This window comes from Marmota flaviventris, chromosome 15 (assembly GCF_047511675.1).
Source record: "Marmota flaviventris isolate mMarFla1 chromosome 15, mMarFla1.hap1, whole genome shotgun sequence".
NCBI classification, from domain to species: Eukaryota; Metazoa; Chordata; class Mammalia; order Rodentia; family Sciuridae; genus Marmota; species Marmota flaviventris.
In genome coordinates this window covers 62,104,244-62,123,945 of record NC_092512.1, presented here as the reverse complement: position 1 = coordinate 62,123,945, position 19,702 = coordinate 62,104,244, and the positions used below count along the sequence as shown (strand labels likewise).

The following is a 19,702-nucleotide window of genomic DNA, read 5'->3' as shown; positions in this document are numbered from 1 at the left end:
ACCCCCCAACCCGGTTCCGGCAAACTTGTTTAAATTTCTGTTCCCTCCTTCCCTGTTCAACAAAACTCTTAAGAGGACCAGTCTGAACCACCGGACCTTTCCACCAGCGGAGCGGGTACCGGGAGCCTCGCGCAAAACCGTGCTAGGGCTTCAGGACAGGCGGTCACTCCAGGCACGCTCGGGTCCCTAGCAGGGAAAGAAGAGCCAAAGGTCCGGAGTCGAACCGTGTAGACAAGAGTTCCAAGAAAGTCCGAGGAATATGTGCCGGGCTGCAAGCCCCGCGGTATAACCCGAAGCACTTGGTGTCCCGGCTGCAAGCAGGGGAGCTGAGCACCAGCTTCGGCTTCCCGGGGAGTTCGCAGCCAGGCCTCTTGTTTTTCACGCCGGCGGAGTCCCTCCACATCTCCCAGTTCCCTCGGAAACTCCAGTCATCCCAACCTAGGGTTTAAGGGGAACCAGGTCGCCTCTCGGGACCCAGCGAGGTCCGGGTCCAGACCAGGGAGGCAAAGAAGCCCGTCCCCGCGCTGCCTCCAGGGTCCCCGCCGGGAAAAGAACTGTGTTTTAATGGAAGGGCAGCAAGTTCACCAAGGCTGAGGAATCTGAAGCCCCTTCGGGGCTGCCGGGTCTTCAGGACAAGATCAATGAGCCCAATAAAGAAACCAACCAGGGTCGTGACTCAGAAATTAAAGAACACCGGGTCAGGAGAAGAGGTCAGCCGACACACGCATCTCCCGGTCTCCTCCCCAGCCTCCTCCCGGCCACGTCCGACCCCAAGGATCCGGAACTTGGGGGTCGAAAGACATTAGGAGAAAAAGCCCCCGCGAGAACAAAAAAGACCATCCAAACCAACTGCGCTAGCGAGCAGCCTGGAACACTGGGTCACCTACCCAGGGTCACCTACCTCTGGGAATCCAACTGTCCAGGACCCAGGAGTTGGGCGTGCGCTAGGGACTAGTAGACTTCCGGCAAGCCTCTAGGGACCAGCGGGTTTAAAAAGAAGGGTGGGCGGGCGGGGCCGCCGGCACCTAGAGGGCGAGGGAAGGGATCCGGCCCACGCATGTTCCCAGGTCCACCTTCTCCCCGCCCACCGCAGTCATTGGCCGGAACTCGAATCGCCCCAGGGTCCCCAGAGGTCGTCCACTTAACTCATCAGTCCTCCAAACCCTCCCCGGATTCTAGTGGAGAGCGCTTGCTACCCGCATTCTGAGGCTGGCACTATTGCCGCTCCAGGCTTGCGGCTTCTGTGAGCCCAAAGCTGGGCAAGGGTCGCTAGTAATCACCTCTGCGCTCACACCCACCCTGAACAGGCGTCCCCAAAGCGGGGACCCCCATCCTAGATTTGCGCTCTTGTCTCTCGGTTTCGAGTTCCTAAGAGATGAACCTGATCCAGGGTGGCGTCAAACCTGCCAGGTGATCAGGTGGACATTGGTCACCGACACCTAGTAAGGAGATGGTCGTTTGGGGCCTTAAGTGACTTTCAACCACAAAGGGCCACCCCCATCCCCCACCCCGTATCGTCTCCTGTGACCCTTCTGACTAATACTTGCGACCTTGGAAGCACTGGGCTCTGAAAACCAAAGTCCAAACCGGTACCGGTGCTCAACGACCATATTTTTATTCCGCATGCCGGCCTTTGAAGAAGAAAAGGGAGAGCTTAATTCTATTCACATTCACAGATGGAAACATCTAGGGTGGGGGAAACCGTTGTAAAGGTGGGTGACCTTGGCCGGTTCCTAGCCACCCCAGTCGTCCGCCGCCGTTTACCCTTGGCTAAAAGGAACTAGCGACTTGCCTCTGGGCGGGAAGACCCTCACCCTGGGCCCGGCTGTGGTTTGGTTGCTAAATAATGTTGGGGTCGGCAAAGGACAAAGCACCCAGTCGGCTAAGTGATGCCAGAAAGTTCCCGAAGCTGGCGGGGGAGGGCGAAGGCCGAGCGTGTCCCTGGGTTCTAGCCCTGACCCTCCTCTGCAAGCTGGCGGAGCCCCCTTCTAGGTCCGGGGAACATGACCCTGCAGCCTCCCCCTTGGTCCCGCGGTGGGGAACGAGAAGGCTTGACATCTGAGGCCTCGAGGACAGGGACCGCTGCGTCTCCTCCCGCGCGGGGGCCGCCAGCTACGGGCCAAACCGGATCCCTTCCTACGCACGCTCTAGACACGGTGGCGAGGGTCCGCGCCGCCTGTGTTCACACCCCTTTCCTAGTCATAAAGATGATCCTAAATGAGAGGTGGCTCGATATTTTCAAAGCCGAGATGGAAATAACATGGACCCCAGGGCTTCTTGGTCTCCTTGTTTTGAGATTTAGATCTTAGCTAATAAATCGAAGAAGAGAGGAGTACCCATGGAAACTTGTTCAGAGCTCCAAGCACCTCTGTGGGAGGATCTTTTACTTGGAAAAGCAGAATAAGTTCTTAGTCCCTTCCTTTCTGGGAGCATGCCCACCCCTGAACTTCAGACCCACTTTCTTTTTTTTTTTTTTAATTATTATTATTTTTATTTATATATTGCAACAGAATGCATTACAATTCTTATTACATATATAGACAGATTTTTTTCATATCTCTGGTTGTATACATAGTATATTCACACGGATTTGTGTCTTTATACATGTACTTTTTTCTTTTTTAAAATATTTATTTTTTAGGTGTATTTGGACACAATACCTTTATTTTACTTACTTTTATGTGGTGCTGAGGATCGAACCCAGGGCCTCGCATGGGCTAGATGAGTGCTCTACCGCTGAGCTACAACCCCAGCCCCTAAACATGCATTTTGGATAGTAATGATCATCACATTCCACCATCATTAATTACCCCATGCCCTCTCCCTTCCCCTCCAACCCCTCTGCCCTATCTAGAGTTCGTCTATTCCTCCCATGCTCCCTCTCCCTATCCCACTATAAATCAGCCTCCCTATATCAAAGAAAACATTCGGCATTTGTTTTTTTGAGATTGGCTAACTTCACTTAGCATTATCTTTTCTAATCCCATCCATTTACCTGTAAATGCCATGATTTTATTCTATTTTACTGCTGAGTAATATTCCATTGTGAATATATGTCACTTTTTTTTAATCCATTCATCTACTGAAGGGCATCTAGGTTGGTTCCACACTTTAGTGATTGTGAATTGTGTTGCTATAAACATTGATGTGACTGTGTCCCTGTAGTATGTTGTTTTTAAGTCCTTTGGGTATAGACCAAGGAGAGGGACAGCTGGGTCAAATGGTGGTTCCATTCCCAATTTTCCAAGTAATATCCATACTGTTTTCCATATTGGCTGCACCAATTTGCAGTCCCACCATCAGTGTATGAGCTTACGATTTTCCCCACATCCTCGCCGACACTTATTGTTGTTTGTATGCATAATAGCTGCCATTCTGACTGGAGTGGGATGAAATCTTACAGTGGTTTTGATTTGCATTTCTTTAATTGCTAGTGATGATAAACACAGACCTACTTTCATTAACTGTAGCTTCTTCTTTCAGACCTTGAGTAGAATTTAAAGTCTTCGATAAAGACATACAGGTGATCCATGGATGTTAGCTCATCCTAAGGCTTTTTTTTTGGGGGGGGGGGTGCACTCAAAAGTTTTAGCTTTAAAAAGAAAAAGCAAGCGTGTGTCGGGTGTGTGTGTGTGTGTGTGTGTGTGTGTGTGTTTTAGTGGGGATTGAACCCAGCCCAGGGGTTCAATCCTACCACTGTGCTACATCCCTAGCCTTTTAATTTTGAGACATGGTCTCATTGAATTGCTAAGGCTGTCCTTATGTTTAAGACCCTCCTGCCTCAGTCTTCAGAGTGGGATTACAGGTTGTTTGCCACAGTGCTTTGCTAAGAATTGTAGCTTTATTTTAGCAGAAGCAACATATACCTTACCTTAGAGTTTTTTTCTGCAAACAAGAGTTTAGGGTATTTTAAGTATATATATATATTTTTAAACTGTAAGACCTGCTTGTTTCAATAATTTAAAGAAACAAACAAAAGTGGAAATGCCTCTTTCCCTCATCCACCCCTAACATGGCCATCCCCACTTTGGGAGGTAATCCTAATTAACAATTTGGTTTATTTACTTTCTACTCTCATTTTTAAAAAATACTATAGTTTTTGTTTGCATTTACATGTGTAGGGTTTCTAAAAAACATAATGGAATTATGCTTTACACTTTTCTACAACTTTTCTTACCAAATATCTACCAGTCATCATTTCCAATATTAACTATTCCTTATAATGGCTGCATAGTATAGAATTTCATTTTATGAGTGTGCTCTCCTTTTTTTAAATCAACCTCCTCCTGAAAGGTGTCTATAATACTTGGAACAACTTCTGAGAACGCTGTTGTATATATTTGTGCTTCTGTGCTTTATAGAAGAAATACACATGAATGAAATTGCTTGATCAATGTTTATCAAACACTGTACATTTGAACAAATGCTTCAACCTACCTATTGCAATAATATGTACAAGTGTTCTGTTTTTTCCAGGTCCTAATCAAACTCTCAATATGGCCAATCCTTTAAAACTGCCCATCTTTCAAATGAAAGTGGTATCTTATTCTAATTTGCCTTTTAACTATTTACTTTTTTCAAGACAATGTTCAGGCTGGCCTCCAATTCCTGGGCTCAATCAATGTTCCAGCCTCAGCCTCCTGAGTGTCTGGGACTATAGACCCATGGCACCATCCCCAGCATAGCAAACATTATTTTCAGTGCTTAACTATTCATGGACCCGGCACCAACTCAGGTATAGGGAATAATGGTGAACAAAGAAGCCTCAGCCTCCATAACAATCTGATAAAGAAGATCGGGATGTGTGAATACTTGACCACAGTCAAAAAAAAAAAATTAACTACCAGCAAAGAAAGAGAAAAGCAGAATAGTTGAGAGGCCAGAGGGTTTTCTTGAGCTATGCAATCAAATCAGGAAGTTCTGTAGTCATTAACTCACTGAAGATGAGAGCAGCTGGTTTCCAGGCCCCCTCACCCTGGGCGCCATGCCCTGAGGCCCAGGGGTACCTGGGCTGACCCACTGAACTGAGGAAGGTAGAGGGGATGGCTTGGGAGGGTTGGGAGGATCAGCAGAGGCCAGGTCCCCCACAGCAGACACTTGGTCAGATGGAAGTGTCTTTACATCCTTACTTGCAGTCTTCATTGAAAGCGTTGGCTCTCCAGGACTGCAGGTCCTGCATCCTGAATTCAACCAACTGTAGACTAAAAATAATTGAGCTGGGCGCGATGGCGCACACCAGTCATCCCAGAGGAGCAGGAGGCTGAGGCAGGAGCATGTGGCTCAGTGGTTGAGTGCTCTTGAGTTCAATCCCAGGTACTCCCCTTCAAAAAAAAAAAAAAAATTTTTGAAGAAAAATTACATCTGTACTGAATATATACAGACCTTTTGGGGGGTCATTTTTCCCCAAATAATATTATTTTACAATTATTTACACAAGATTTACATTTTATTAGGTATTATAAGTAACCTCAAGATGATTTAAAGTATACAATAAGTCAGGGACAGGGTCACATGCCCGTATTCCCAGGATTCAGGAGGCTAAGGTAGGAGAATCAAAAGTTGGAGGCTAGCCTCAGCAATTTAGCTAGGATCTAAGCAACTTATCCTGTCTCAAAAATTGAAAAGGACTGGGAGTATAGCTCAGTAGTAAAACACCACTGGGTTCAATTCTCAGTACTAAAATTTTTTTAATATACATATTTTATATACATATGTAAATATATATTTATGTTGTATATTGTATATAAGTATATATTATATTTATATTATGTATAAGTATACATTATATAAATACATATTTTATAATATATACAGGAAGATGTGTGTAGGTTGTATTCTAATCTTATACAATTATATACAAAGGATTTATGTATCCTTGGACTTTGGATGTAGGCAGCTGTCAGAGCCATTCCACAGATACTGAGGGATGACTTTAATGGAAAGTCACTATAGACATCAGCGTACTTCCCCCTAAAGGGCTCCAACGTGCATAGCTTTAAAGTTCAGCCTTTGTTTATAGGATTTTTCTTTTGTTCTGCTTTTGAGTGGTGGTCCCTGGGATTGAACCCAAGAGTGCTCTACCATTGAGCTACCTCTCAGCCCTTTACATTTTTTGTTTTGAGATGGGTCTCAGCTATGTGGTCCAGGCTGGCCTTAAACTTGCAATCCTCCTGTCTTAACTTCCTGAATACTTGGTTTCAGGCATGAGCTCGGCCTGCTGTTTAAAGTCTCCCTCCCTCCCTCCCTTCCTCCCTCCTTCCCTCCCTTCCTTCCTTCCTTCTTTCTTTCTTTTTGGTACCATGTTTTTGAACACAGAGCTCTTAACCACTGAATATATCCCTGGTCCCCATTTTTCTTTTTCTTTTTTTTTGAAATTTTGAGACACTGTCTCACTAAATTTCTTAGGGCCTTGCTAAGTTGCTGAAACCAGCCTCCAACTTGGAGATCCTCCTGCCTCAGCCTCCTGAGTTGCTAAGATTAGAGGCATGTATCACCACACCTACCTAGCAGTTTTTTCTTTTTTTTAAAAGGTAAAATTTACCTGCTGGGCATGGTGGCCTACGCCTGTAATTCCAGTAACTTGGGAGGCTGAGGCTGGAGAATCACAAATCCCAGGCTAGCCTTAGTAATTTAGCAAGACCCTTTTTTTAAGCTGGAAAAACAGCCGAGGGCTAGGGATGTAGCTCAATGGTAGAGTACTCATCTAGCACGAGTGGGGCACTGGGTTTGATTCTCAGCACCATATAAAAATAAACAAATAAAATGGAGGCATGCTGTCCATCTAAAATGACAAAAAATAAAAATAAAAAAAAAAATTTAAAAAGAAAAACTAAAAAACAGCTGAGCACAGTGGGCACATACAAGTAATCCCAGAGGCTTGGGAGGCTGAGGCAGGAGGATCGTGAGTTCAAAACCAGCCTCAGCAAAAGTGATGTACCAAGCAACTCAGTGAGAACCTGTCTCTAAATAAAATACAAAAAAGGACTGGGGGACTGAGGTTGTGGCTCAGCGGTAGAGTGCCTCCCACACGCGAGACCCTAGGTTCGATCCTCAGCACCACATAAAAAAATAAATAAGTGAAATAAAGGTATTGTGTCCAACTACAACTAAAAAATAAAATATTAAAAAAAAAAAGGACTGGGGATGTGGCTCAGTGGTTGAGTGCCCCTGAGTTCAATCTTCAGTATCCCCCCAACCCAAAAAAGAAATTAAAAAACATATCCTGGCACTGTGGCACAGGCCTGTAATCCCAGCAATTTGGGAGGCTGAGGCAGGAGGATCACAAGTTTACATCCAGCCTCAGCAACTTATCGAGGCCCTAGCCACTCCTGGGCTCAATCCTTGGTACCAAAACAAAAAATCATGGTATAGTCAAGGTTTGTGCATTTTATCACAGGTAAATTTTTATTTATTTATTTATTTATTTATTTACTGGGGATTGAACCCTTGAATACTTTACAGTGAGCTACATTCCTAGCCCTTTTTTTAAAAAACTATTTTAAATTCTTTCTTTCTTTTTTCTTTTTTTGGTACCGGGGAATTGAACCCAGGGGCACTTAACCACTGAACCACATCCCCAGCCCTTTTTATGTCTTATTTTGAGACAGAGTCTCACTAAGTTGCTTAACAGTTATCATTTATCATCTCCAACATTTATTATTTCTTTGTGATGAGAACTCTGCAAATCCTCTCCTCTGGCTATTTCCATTACATACAACATAATACTAGTGTAATAGTACAGGCTGCATTAGTCCTCCATTCTGGCTGTAACTTTGTACCCACTAACTAATCCCTCTTCATGTTCTTGTGAGTTTTATTTGTTTGTTTGTTTGGGCTCAGGGGATTGAACATAGGGCCTAAGCATGTGCTCTACCAGCGAGTTATACCCACAGCCTTCTTTCAAGTTTTAAGCGAACAATGAGAAGTTGGGTGTTACCTTCTCTCTTGGAACCTTCTCATTATCTGCCAGATACTGTCTAGCAAAAGTGAGACCGTGAGCTGGGCGCGGTGGCGCAAACCTGTAATCCTAGCAACTCAGGAGACTGAGGCAGGAGGATTGTGAGTTCAAAGCTAGCCTCAGGAAAGTGAAGCACTAAGCAACTCAGTGAGAGCCTGTCTCTAAATTAAAAAAAAAAAAAAAATACAAAATAGGGCTGGGGATGTGCCTCAGTGGTTGAGTGCCCCTGAGTTCAATCCTTGGTACTAAAAAAAAAAAAAAAAAAGTGAGACTGTTGCAGGAAACAGACCAGTGGAGAAGCAGCAAGCATCACTTTGAGAGGAGGAGAACTCCAAACTTTATTTTATACTGCCGGGCAAGAGGAGAACAAACTCCAAATTCTGAGCCCTAATCCACAGTTCCTCACAACCTGTATAGGCTATTTGGCATCATCTTGGACTGGTCCTATCATTAGAGGATATTTTTTGTCTTTAAAAAAATTCCTAATCTACAGGACTGAAGGCCTCTTCTGGGGTCTCTAACATAAATTAGCATGCTTATGAAACAGATGGAAAGAAGTAGCTCTTCATCTGTTAAATCTCTAGCCTTGAAAGGCTGGCACAGGCGTGTTCACATTTTGAAAGGGAGTAGTCAGACCCCTGGAGATAGTATTTTACAATCTGAAAGGTAGGAACCTATGTAATTAGGTTTCCTAAAGAAAGGCTGATAAAAGGGGAGGGGAGTTAATCCTTTCCCCAGGCATGGGTTTCATGTCATAATGTTCTTATAATTTCATTTTATCATCAAGTCTGTTTTTTCTTTTTTAAAGAGAGAGAGAGAGAGAGAGAGAGAGAGAGAGAGAGAATTTTTCTTTTTTAATATTTATTTTTTAGTTTTCGGCGGACATGCCAGGCGAGCGTGCTACCTCTTGAGCCATATCCCCAGCCCATCAAGTCTGGTTTTGCCATTACATTCCACCCCTATTTTGATACCCTTAAAAAAAAAAAAAAGAACTTTTCCCATAGCTTTATTTAAGTAAAATTAAAATACAATAAAATGCACATATTTGAAGTAGGCAATTTGATCAGTTTGTCATGTATGTAATGAATAAAATCAATATAAAAAGCATTTTCATTACTTTTTAAAAATTTGAACTCACGCAGACTGTGTTTCCTGCATGATTCATTACATTAGAAATCAATCACATTCAGAGTTATAAAACCCACCTATCAACTATTTAAAAATTAAATGGCACACATTTATAAATGTCTCGGAGGTCAAGAAAGCATAAAAAAGTAAATGAAAAGTGCTTTGAACTAAGTGATAATAAAAGCTTAAAATATCAGGGTCTCTGGGATGAAACAGTACTCAAATAAACATTTATAACTTAAAGTGCTTGTATCAGGAAGAAGCTAGAATAACAAATTATTTTCAAACTATGTAATAGGGAGGGAAAAATAAAAGTAGGAGAAGAAATATATGAAATAGAGAAGAAATAATACAGCTAAAATTTGATAAAAAAATAAACAAGTTCTAATCAAGAAAAAGGCAAGAACACAAAAATTAATATCAATGGAAAGGGAACTATCAAAATAACCCTACAGATGCTAAAAATATGTTTAGGTAATATTACAATTGTATGCCCACCTCTGTGATAGCTTACATAACAGAGATCTGTGTGATGCTGAGAAGAAAGTGTTTGATATGCTTTTAAACCTTTATTATTATTATTATTATTGCATTAAAATTCTTAATACACATCATTATACAAAATACATGTATGAAGATGTGAATTTGTTGGGCTAGGGACGTGGCTCAAGCGGTAACGCGCTCACCTGGCATGTGCGGGGCGCTGGGTTCGATCCTCAGCACCACATAAAAATAATAAAAAAAAAAATGAAGAAATGAAGATGTTGTGTCCACTGAAAACTGAAAAATAAATATTAAAAAATTCTCTCTCTCTCTCTCTCTCCTCTCTCTATCCTTAAAAAAATAAACTTTTATTATTATTATTATTATTTTTGCATTACAATTCTTAATACACATCATTATACAAAATCATGTATGAAGATGTGAATTTGTCAACATATCTCATATACAGAGACATGATAAATTGTGGTATAAAGGTGTATTAAGCTTTTAAACCTTTTTAAGAGGCATCACCTGTGTCCGTGTCCTCCAAGTTAAGCCACTGGTAACACTGGAGGACCATCTGGAATTTCATGGCCTCTGAATGGGAGACAAATCAAGACAGTATGTTAAGGATGCAGAGGCCAAACAGCAGTGCCAGCAGGGAGCCGGACAGTAAATAGACCAATACAGACAATAAGAGTAGTCCATTCATCCCAATTAGCAGTCAGTTCCCCAAGCTTGGCCATGCATAGTTTCATCAGCTTTCTGAGTGACAAAAGCAGGGCTGGCTGTTGTCCTTGAGGGGACTTTCCGGGTTGTTTATTTTGGATGGTTACCTTGCTCGGAGCAGTTGAATCAGGAATGAACTCCCAACCATAAGAGGCTGGTTTTACCCTGATGAATCCAAGGGGCTACCCAGGCCACCTTTACTGCAGTCGAGGTGGATAAAATGACACTAAACAGACTCCTCCAAAGAAGCTCCTTTTGTTTTTACCCAAATAGCATCTCCTGGCTTAAAGGGGTGGGCCTAATTTGGTTCGTTTTTTAGATCTTTTCATATACCTCTTATAATGAGAGGAGGGCTTCTATAAAGAATCTGATGAGAAGAACCCGTCTAATAGGGGTAGACCTAATTATTAACAAAGCAACTGGCAACACTTGATCCAGAGTAGGTGGGTTTCCTGATATAATTTGCTTAGTTGTAACTTCCAGGTGATCTTGAACCCCTTTGCCACGAATTGTGCCATCTTAGCCATGAACACCAGCACGTGTATGCCTGTACTTTGGTTTTAACTCTCCTGCCGTGTGTTTAAGACCAACTCGGTTAAAACTGACCTTGCTCCTATCTACTGTTAAGAATCAAATATAAGATAGTTGTAGTTTTGTGGATTGGTTTCTGTGTCCTCTATTCTGTACCATTGGTCCACCCGCCTGTTTTGGTACCAGTACCATGCTGTTTTTGTTACTATTGCTCTGTAGTATAGTTTGAAGTCTGGTATCGCTATACCGCCTGATTCACACTTCCTGCTTAGCATTGTTTTTGCTATTCTGGGTCTTTTGTTTTTCCATATGAATTTCATGATTGCTTTCTCTATTTCTACAAGAAATGCCGTTGGGATTTTGATTGGCATTGCATTAAACCTATAGAGAACTTTTGGTAATATCGCCCTTTTGATGATGTTAGTTCTGCCTATCCATGAACAGGGTATATTTTTCCATCTTCTAAGATCTTCTTCTATTTCTCTCTTTAGGGTTCTGTAGTTTTCATTGTATAAGTCTTTCACCTCTTTTGTTAGGTTGATTCCCAAGTATTTTATTTTTTTTGAAGATATTGTGAATGAAGTGGTTGTCCTCATTTCCATTTCAGAGGATTTGTCGCTGATATACAGGAATGCCTTTGATTTATGCGTGTTGATTTTATATCCTGCCACTTTGCTGAATTCATTTATTAGCTCTAATAGTTTCTTTGTAGAGCCTTTTGGGTCTGCTAGGTATAGAATCATATCATCTGCAAATAGTGATAATTGATAAAGGGGCTAAAAGCATGCAATGGAGGAAGGATAGCATCTTCAACAAATGGTGCTGGGAAAACTGGAAATCCATATGCAAGAAAATGAAACTGAATCCCTTTCTCTCGCCATGCACAAAAGTGAATTCAAAATGGATCAAGGAGCTTGATATCAAATCAGAGACACGCCGTCTGATAGAAGAAAAAGTTGGCTACGATCTACAGTCGGTGGGGTCGGGCTCCAAATTCCTCAATAGGACACCCATAGCACAAAAGTTAATAACTAGAATCAACAAATGGGACTTACTCAAACTAAAAAGTTTTTTCTCAGCAAAAGAAACAATAAGAGAGGTAAATAGGGAGCCTACACCCTGGGAACAAATCTTTACTCCTCACACTTCAGATAGAGCCCTAATATCCAGAGTATACAAAGAACTCAAAAAATTAGACAATAAGAGAATAAACAACCCAATCAACAAATGGGCCAAGGACCTGAACAGACACTTCTCAGAGGAGGACATACAGTCAATCAACAAGTACATGAAAAAATGCTCAACATCTCTAGCTGTCAGAGAAATGCAAATCAAAACCACCCTAAGATACCATCTCACTCCAGTAAGATTGGCAGCCATTATGAAGTCAAACAACAACAAGTGCTGGCGAGGATGTGGGGAAAAGGGTACACTTGTACATTGCTGGTGGGACTGCAGATTGGTGCAGCCAATTTGGAAAGCAGTATGGAGATTTCTTGGAAAGCTGGGAATGGAGCCACCATTTGACCCAGCTATTCCCCTTCTTGGTCTATTCCCTAAAGACCTAAAAAGAGCATGCTACAGGGACACTGCTACATCGATGTTCATAGCAGCACAGTTCACAATAGCAAGACTGTGGAACCAACCTAGATGCCCTTCAATAGACGAATGGATAAAAAAAAATGTGGCATTTATACACAATGGAGTATTACTCTGCATTAAAAAATGACAAAATCATAGAATTTACAGGGAAATGGATGGCATTAGAGCAGATTATGCTAAGTGAAGCTAGCCAATCCCTAAAAAACAAATGCCAAATGTCTTCTTTGATATAAGGAGAGTAACTAAGATCAGAGTAGGGACGAAGAGCAGGAGAAGAAGATTAACATTTAACAGGGATGAGAGGTGGGAGGGAAAGGGAGAGAGAAGGGAAATTGCATGGTAATGGAAGGAGACCCTCAGGGTTATACAGTGGAGGGGTAGAAAGAGAGGAGGGGAGGGGAGGGGAGAGGTGGGGAGGGGGGAGGGTGGAGCATGGGAAAGGCAGCGGAGCACAACAGACACTAGTATGGCAATATGTAAATCAATGGATGTGTAACTGATGTGATTCTGCAATCTGTGTATGGGGTGAAGGTGGGAGTTCATAACCCACTTGAATCAAAGTGTGGAATATGATATGTCAAGAAATTTGTAATGTTTTGAACAACCCACAATAAAAAATTAAAAAAAAAAAAAAGAATCAGCTGAGATTTCTCAGGGTATCATTTTTGGGAATTTGTGAAAGCCTCTTAGCTTCTCTTGTGCCATCTGCTAGGACAGGTCAAGGTCTTGCTGATCATGTGTGGTTTTTCTTGGAAGTATTAAAGACATTTCCCTTTCCAATCGGCTTCCCATTCTCTAAGGTCTTATTGTCCCTAGGTTGGGAGGTCATGTGCCTAGAGTTGTAAAGCCCTAGAGAAGTCCTTTCATTCCCTGGGTTTGAGCTGACTTCAGAGAGCAAGAGCCACCAAATATTGGCTATTTTCCTTGGCCCTTTTTATCTTTAGTCTCTAAGTTTGAGTTTTAAGTAGCAGTCTTAAAGTAGGAGTACTGGGTTTTAACTTTAGTGTCTATAATTTTACAGTTATTTTCCTCTTTCATTTAATTGGGTTCAATATTATACTGGAATTCAGCCTTATGTTTTGTCTAGCTATAGGTGATGACTCATTATCTCAAATTAACTCAGGTATTATTACAGAAGTTGTACTTCTATAAAACACTGATCGACAACAGTTATAAGGTTTACAAGGAAAATACAAAATGAAATTAACAAGAGTAAAAAATATTTAGTTTACATTACAGCTATGTACCAAGAAACTTAGATTTTGTAATCTCAAACCTTTACTTACCTTTATGTTATATTCCCTTTTTAAGGTCACAGTAATCCTTTGAGCAAACAAAAATCTATCTTTTTAACTTAACTCCAAATGAAGGAAATGTTTCTTGAAGAGAGGGTGTTTTGTCTGGTAAAGTAATATTCTTGTGCTAAAGTCTAGGATGAAAGAAGGAGAAAACCAAAGGTATAAACAAAGTTGTAGAACATTTAAGTAAGTTACACAAGTTTTGTGGAGGGTAAATCTCAAAAAGTTTGTGTGACATTAAGTTGGCTATAATCAGCACAATCAGTTGAAGTTATTTAAGTGTTTTTTAAGGTTAAATATTAATGTACTGATATAAATCAGAATTTAATTTTCTATGTGTTGAAATAACAAGGGTTTCTTAAAACACTGGTCTGCTCATATCTTTCAAGATAATTTCTGGGGCTGGGGTTGTGGCTCAGAGGAAGAGTGCTTGCCTAACATGGGTGAGGCACTGGGTTCAATGCTCAGCTCCATATGAAAATAAAATAAAGGTATCTTGTCCACCTACAACTAAAAAATAAATGTTTTAAAAAAAGATAATTTCTGTGTCTTTTGGGTTTTATTATTTGGGGGAACTAATCTTAAAGGGATTAATGTTTGTACAACTTTGGTTAAGTAAACAACTGTCATTTTAGATTATTACATTACATTACGGATTCTAAATTTTTATTAAAAGTTAATCTTGGGGGGCTGGGATTGTGGCTCAGCGGTAGAGCGCTCGCCTAGCACGGGCGGGACTCCGGTTCGATCCTCAGCACCACATAAAAATAAAGGCATTGTGTTGTGTCCATCTACACCTAAAAAAAAAAAATATTAAAAAAAAAAGTTAAACTTGGTTAACATAAGGACATCAGTGAGGCTGTTACTGGCTCTTAAAATTTTTTTTAATTTGTTCTTTTTAGTTACATATGATGGTTGAGTGTATTTCGACATATTATATATACATGGAGTACAACTTATTCTAATTAGGATCCCATTCTTGTGGATGTGCATGATGAGGAGTTTCACTGGTGGTGTATTCGTATGTGAACATAGGAAAGTCATACTCGATTGATTCCACTCTCTTTCTTATTCTCATCTCCCCTCCCCCTTCCTTGACTTCTTTGTCTATTAAATGTATGTACCAAAAAATATATTTTTATACCTGTAACTTTCCTTTATCTTTTGTAGTTTTGGACCCTTTCTTAAATTTATATTCTGAAACCATCCTCATGAATGCTATCTATGCATTTAATTTACATAATAAATTTCATCCCAGAAGACAGGTCAGACAATCTAGCATATACAAAAACTGTTTTGTTTTGTTTTTTCCTCCCAGGTTGCCTTCAAGGTTTTGGAGCACATGATATTTTGAGCCTGACCTATCTCCCTTATCATTATTATAATGCCATCAACTTAGTGAGTGCCACACTGTCAGTTGTACCCAGATTCTCCTTTGGGGCCTTTTTCTTATACTAAGCATATTGATATTCAGCAGAGGAGGCCCAGGGAGATGATGTGGATCTGCCTGGGGCGGGGCTGAGAAACCTTGCTGGAACTACCTGCCCGGGATTGAAAGGATTTAACCCTTTCTTTTGGTGTCCTGCTCTTCTTGCATGTCAGAGACAGTGCCGTTGGCACCTTCAGCTTAGTTTCTGACTGTCCAGACTCCCTATCATGCAACTGCATAAATGCCTATACATACAGAATCTTTTATATACTCTACCCCAGATGGACCAAGTCCAAGTCCAAGATTAAATAATAATAATCCAGAAAACTATTTTTTAAGGCCCAATTGTGTTACAGTAAAACATCTTTCTTTTAGAAAGACTTGTTTGTACCTACAGGTGGCCCATTCAGCCAACATCTTTCTTTCTAAGAGACTACTGGTAAGGTCAATGTAGTATGGCCTATGTGTTAAAGGGCCATAACAAATACAAAATAAATAAATAAATAAATAGGAAAAAAAATCCACCCCAATAGGTGAAATGACTTATTTATTTATTTATTTTTTGTAGATGGACACAATACCTTTATTTTATTTATTTATTTTTGTGTGGTGCTGAGGAATCGAACCAGTGCCTCATATGTGTGAACCAAGTGCTCTACCTCTGAGCTACAATCCCAGCCCAAGAGATGGCTCTTTTCACAGGCATCTGTTAAATCTTTAGCAAAAGCCTGGCACAGGGGTGTCCACATTTCGAGAAGGAGTAGTCAGACGCCTAGAGACAGTTATTTACAATCTGAAGGGTAGGGACGGTGATTAATTAGGTTTCCTGAAGAAAGGCTGATAGAAAGGGAGGGGAGTTAACCCTTTTCCCAGGCATGGGTTTGTTAGCATATATTTTTATAATTTCATTTTATAATCAGGTCTGGTTTTGCCATCACAAGACTGCTGGTTTTACAGTGTCATTTTTTTTTTTTTTTTTTTTTTTTTTTGGTACCAGGGAGTGAACTCAGGGGCACTCAACCACTGAGCCACATCCCAGTCCTATTTTGTATTTTATTTAGAGACAGGGTCTCACTGAGTTGCTTAGCACCTCGATTTTGCTGAGACTGGCCTTGGATTCATAAACCTGCTGCCATAGCTTCCCAAGCCACTGGGATTACAGTTGTGTACCACTGTGCCTGGGTTTACAGTGTCCTTTTTGTTAACAGTAGCAGCAAGAGTCCTGATCAATGAGCATTTTGTTGGGAGGCTTAAGTATGTCGGGTTATTCATTTATTTACTTTGGAAAAGCATTAACTTGTTTAGGGTGTTACTCTGGTTTTGTTTAATTTAGTTTTTGAGCCACATCTTTATTTATTTATTTTGGTTACTTGGAATTTAATCCACCATTGCTCTACCACAAAGCTACATCTTCAGCCTTTTTATTTTTATTTTGAGACAGTATTTCATCAATTGCTGAGGGCCTTGCTAAATTGCTGAGGCTAGTCTTGAACTTGCAATCCTCTTATCTCAGCCTTCCGAGTTGTTGGGATTAGAAGTATGCACTACCACTACTGGCTTATTTTTTGAGATGGTCTTGCTAAGTTGCTGAGATTGGACATGAATTTGTGATCCTCCTACATCAGCCTCTCAAGACCCTGAGATTATAGGTGTGCACCACCACACCTGGCTCTTATTCTGTTTTTGTTCTAAGACCTTCCCAGAAAGTCTGGACAATTGCTATGGCTTTGTTAGTAGGGTTATTTCCCATTCAAGCCTAGAAGTACCAGATTCCTGATTTCTTGCTTAAGGTTTTCGTAAAAAATGACGATAAAGTGGTAAAAGCATTTGCCTGTTGATCTATCCCAGACTATTGTCTAAAGGAGGTTTCTAAAATCTTTTTTATTTTTTATTTTTATTTTTTGTAGTGCTGGGGATTGAACCCAGGGCTTCCTGCATGCTAGGCAAGTGCCGCTGAGTTATATCCCCAGCCCTTTTTACTTTATTTTTGAGACAGGGCCTCTTTCAATTGCTCTGGCTAGAATTTGTGATCCTCCTACCTCAGCCTCCTGGTTTTCTGGGATTACAGACTCCTGCTACCATGCCTGGATGATTTCTAAAATCTTTAATAAATGTGTGTGAGAGACAGAAAGGAAGTTTTTAACAGAATTTTACCACATTTTATGTTTTTATATTTGTTTCCTGTGCTGGGGATTGAACTCGGGCCTCCTGAAAGCTATGTAAGTGCTTTGCAACTAAGTTAGACTACCAGACACACGTTGTTTTGCTTTTTAAAGTTCTGTTCTGAGAGCTCCACGCCAGCCAATCAGAATTGTCCATGTACTAACGGAGGCGGGGCCGCTAAGGGAGGAGGAAGATGGCGGCGGGGGCGAGGTATTTTTAAAAGAAATAATTCCAGAGTGATGGATGAAATTTTAAAACAAGAGCAGGAACTTCTGGGCCTAGATTGTTCCAAATACTCACCGGGGTTTGCAAATAGTAATGACAAAGATGATCAAGTTTTAAATTGCCATTTGGCAGTGAAGGTGCTGTCCCCAGAAGATGGAAAAGCAGATATTGTGAGAGCTGCTCAGGACTTTTGCAAGTTAGTAGCCCAGCAGCAAAAGAGATCTACAGATTTGGATGTAGATACGTTAGACAGTTTACTTAGTTCAAATGGTTACCCTGATCCTGATTTAGTATTGAAGTTTGGTCCTGTGGACAGCACATTAGGCTTTCTTCCCTGGCAAATCAGATTGACTGAGATTGTCTCTTTGCCTTCCCACCTAAACATCAGTTATGAGGACTTTTTCTCTGCCCTTCGTCAATATGCAGCCTGTGAACAGCGTCTGGGAAAGTAGTGATCCCTGGTTGCATAATTTGATTTCAGGCTTTTGGAGAAAAGGACCCAAGTGACTCTGATGTTTTCAAAGCACCTATGAAATCCTGTGCATACCTAGTTCATATTCCTCATAATTTATCAACAAACACAAAAAAGTGTCTTACTTGAGAGTGAGTGTATGGCGGTGTGTGTGTGTGTGTGTGTGTGTGTGTGTGTATGGAATTAAACTTATAAATGGGGGAAGTATTGGATAATGAAATATACAGACCTACAACTTTGAGCATATAGCAATGTTATAGGAGCCAAGATTTCAGATATAAAGCTTTGGGCCCCTACTACTTCCCTGTTTTTGTGGGGAGTAGAGGGAGAGAGTGACTAGAACTGTTTGGGTTGTTTGGGGAGAAGGGAATAATTTTTGTTCAGTCTTTCCTAGTGACCAAACTTTAATTTTTTAAAAATAATATATTATTAAATGAAGGTATTCTCAGTTTGAGGGAGTTGCAGGGGAGTGGAGTTCTGTGTTGCTCACTTGTTAAAAGCTTGCTCCTCTTCAGAGGAGAGAGAATATCTATCTTGAGATATCCATCCACTTTCATTTCTTACTTCATTGTAGTTAAACAATGTGACTTGAGAATGTTGCTCTGGTGTCTGTGTTCTGTGTTGTGAAGAACATTTGAAAAGAACTCTTGCTACACTGAAATGCAGAATTTAAAAAATTTAAATGTTGAATTAGGCAGTCAAAAGGGAAAAAAGTTGAATAAGTTGTAATCTTAAAAGTAAACATCGAAAATTTCCTAGAAAAGTTTTGATTTCCTATTTTGTGTAATGAGTAGTATGCTGCATACTATCCAAAGTTGGTTTAAAAAATATTTCCAGTAACTATTTTTATTTAAAATGAGCATTTGAGAGAAATTATCAGGGCAGTTCTTTTCCTTAGTAGTAACCTATTCATCTTTAAAATAACACCTGGGGGCTGGCTGGGGATGTGGCTCAAGCGGTAGCGTGTTCGCCTCGCATGCGTGCGGCCCAGGTTCGATCCTCAGCACCACATACAAACAGAGATGTTGTGTCCGCCGAAAACTAAAAAATAAATATTAAAAAAAAATAAAAATAAAATAACACCTGGGATTTTTTTTTCTTTTCCAGTAAATTCCAGTGGTGACTTTGAATAAAAAATTAAGTAGGATTGAGACCTGTGTGTGGGGAAGAATATTACCAACGTCTACAAAAATAATATAGATTAATTTTATATGTTCTCTTTTATGACAGAGAACTCATTGGTTCTGTTTTTTTAAATGAATAAATGATTTCTTGAAAGGTGTTTAATATTTTCCCCTCACTGCTGATCCTTGGACAGAAACCATACTTTATATTTGATGGACTGTTTTCAGAAAACTCTCTTACAACAAGTGTACAGTAGTTATCTAAAATTGTACTTTTAGAATGGAGTAGTGTAAGTACTAGGTCTCAGAAGTCTGAAAAACAGCAAAGAAGACTGAATTTGGAAAGCATGGTCTGGAATTACTTGTCAGATTCTAAAGTAATGAAGAATAAATGTTTCAACTTTGGATTATAAAACCCCATTTATGATTTTAAAAATACACTTGAAATAAAAATGATTAAACTAAAAAAAAAATAAAGTTCTGTTCTGTTGGATGGAACTCTGGAATACATAGATTATTTTTCAGTTCCTTTCAGTGCACTCTTCAAGTTGGGTTAGCAAC

At 40.6% G+C, this 19,702-nt stretch overlaps 1 pseudogene; it reads left to right on the top strand.

Annotated features, from left to right (window-relative positions):
- Positions 1-2,003: 2,003 nt before the first annotated feature.
- LOC114101553 (dehydrodolichyl diphosphate synthase complex subunit NUS1 pseudogene) lies at positions 2,004-18,054 on the top strand (annotated as a pseudogene).
- The last annotated feature ends 1,648 nt before the right edge of the window (positions 18,055-19,702 follow it).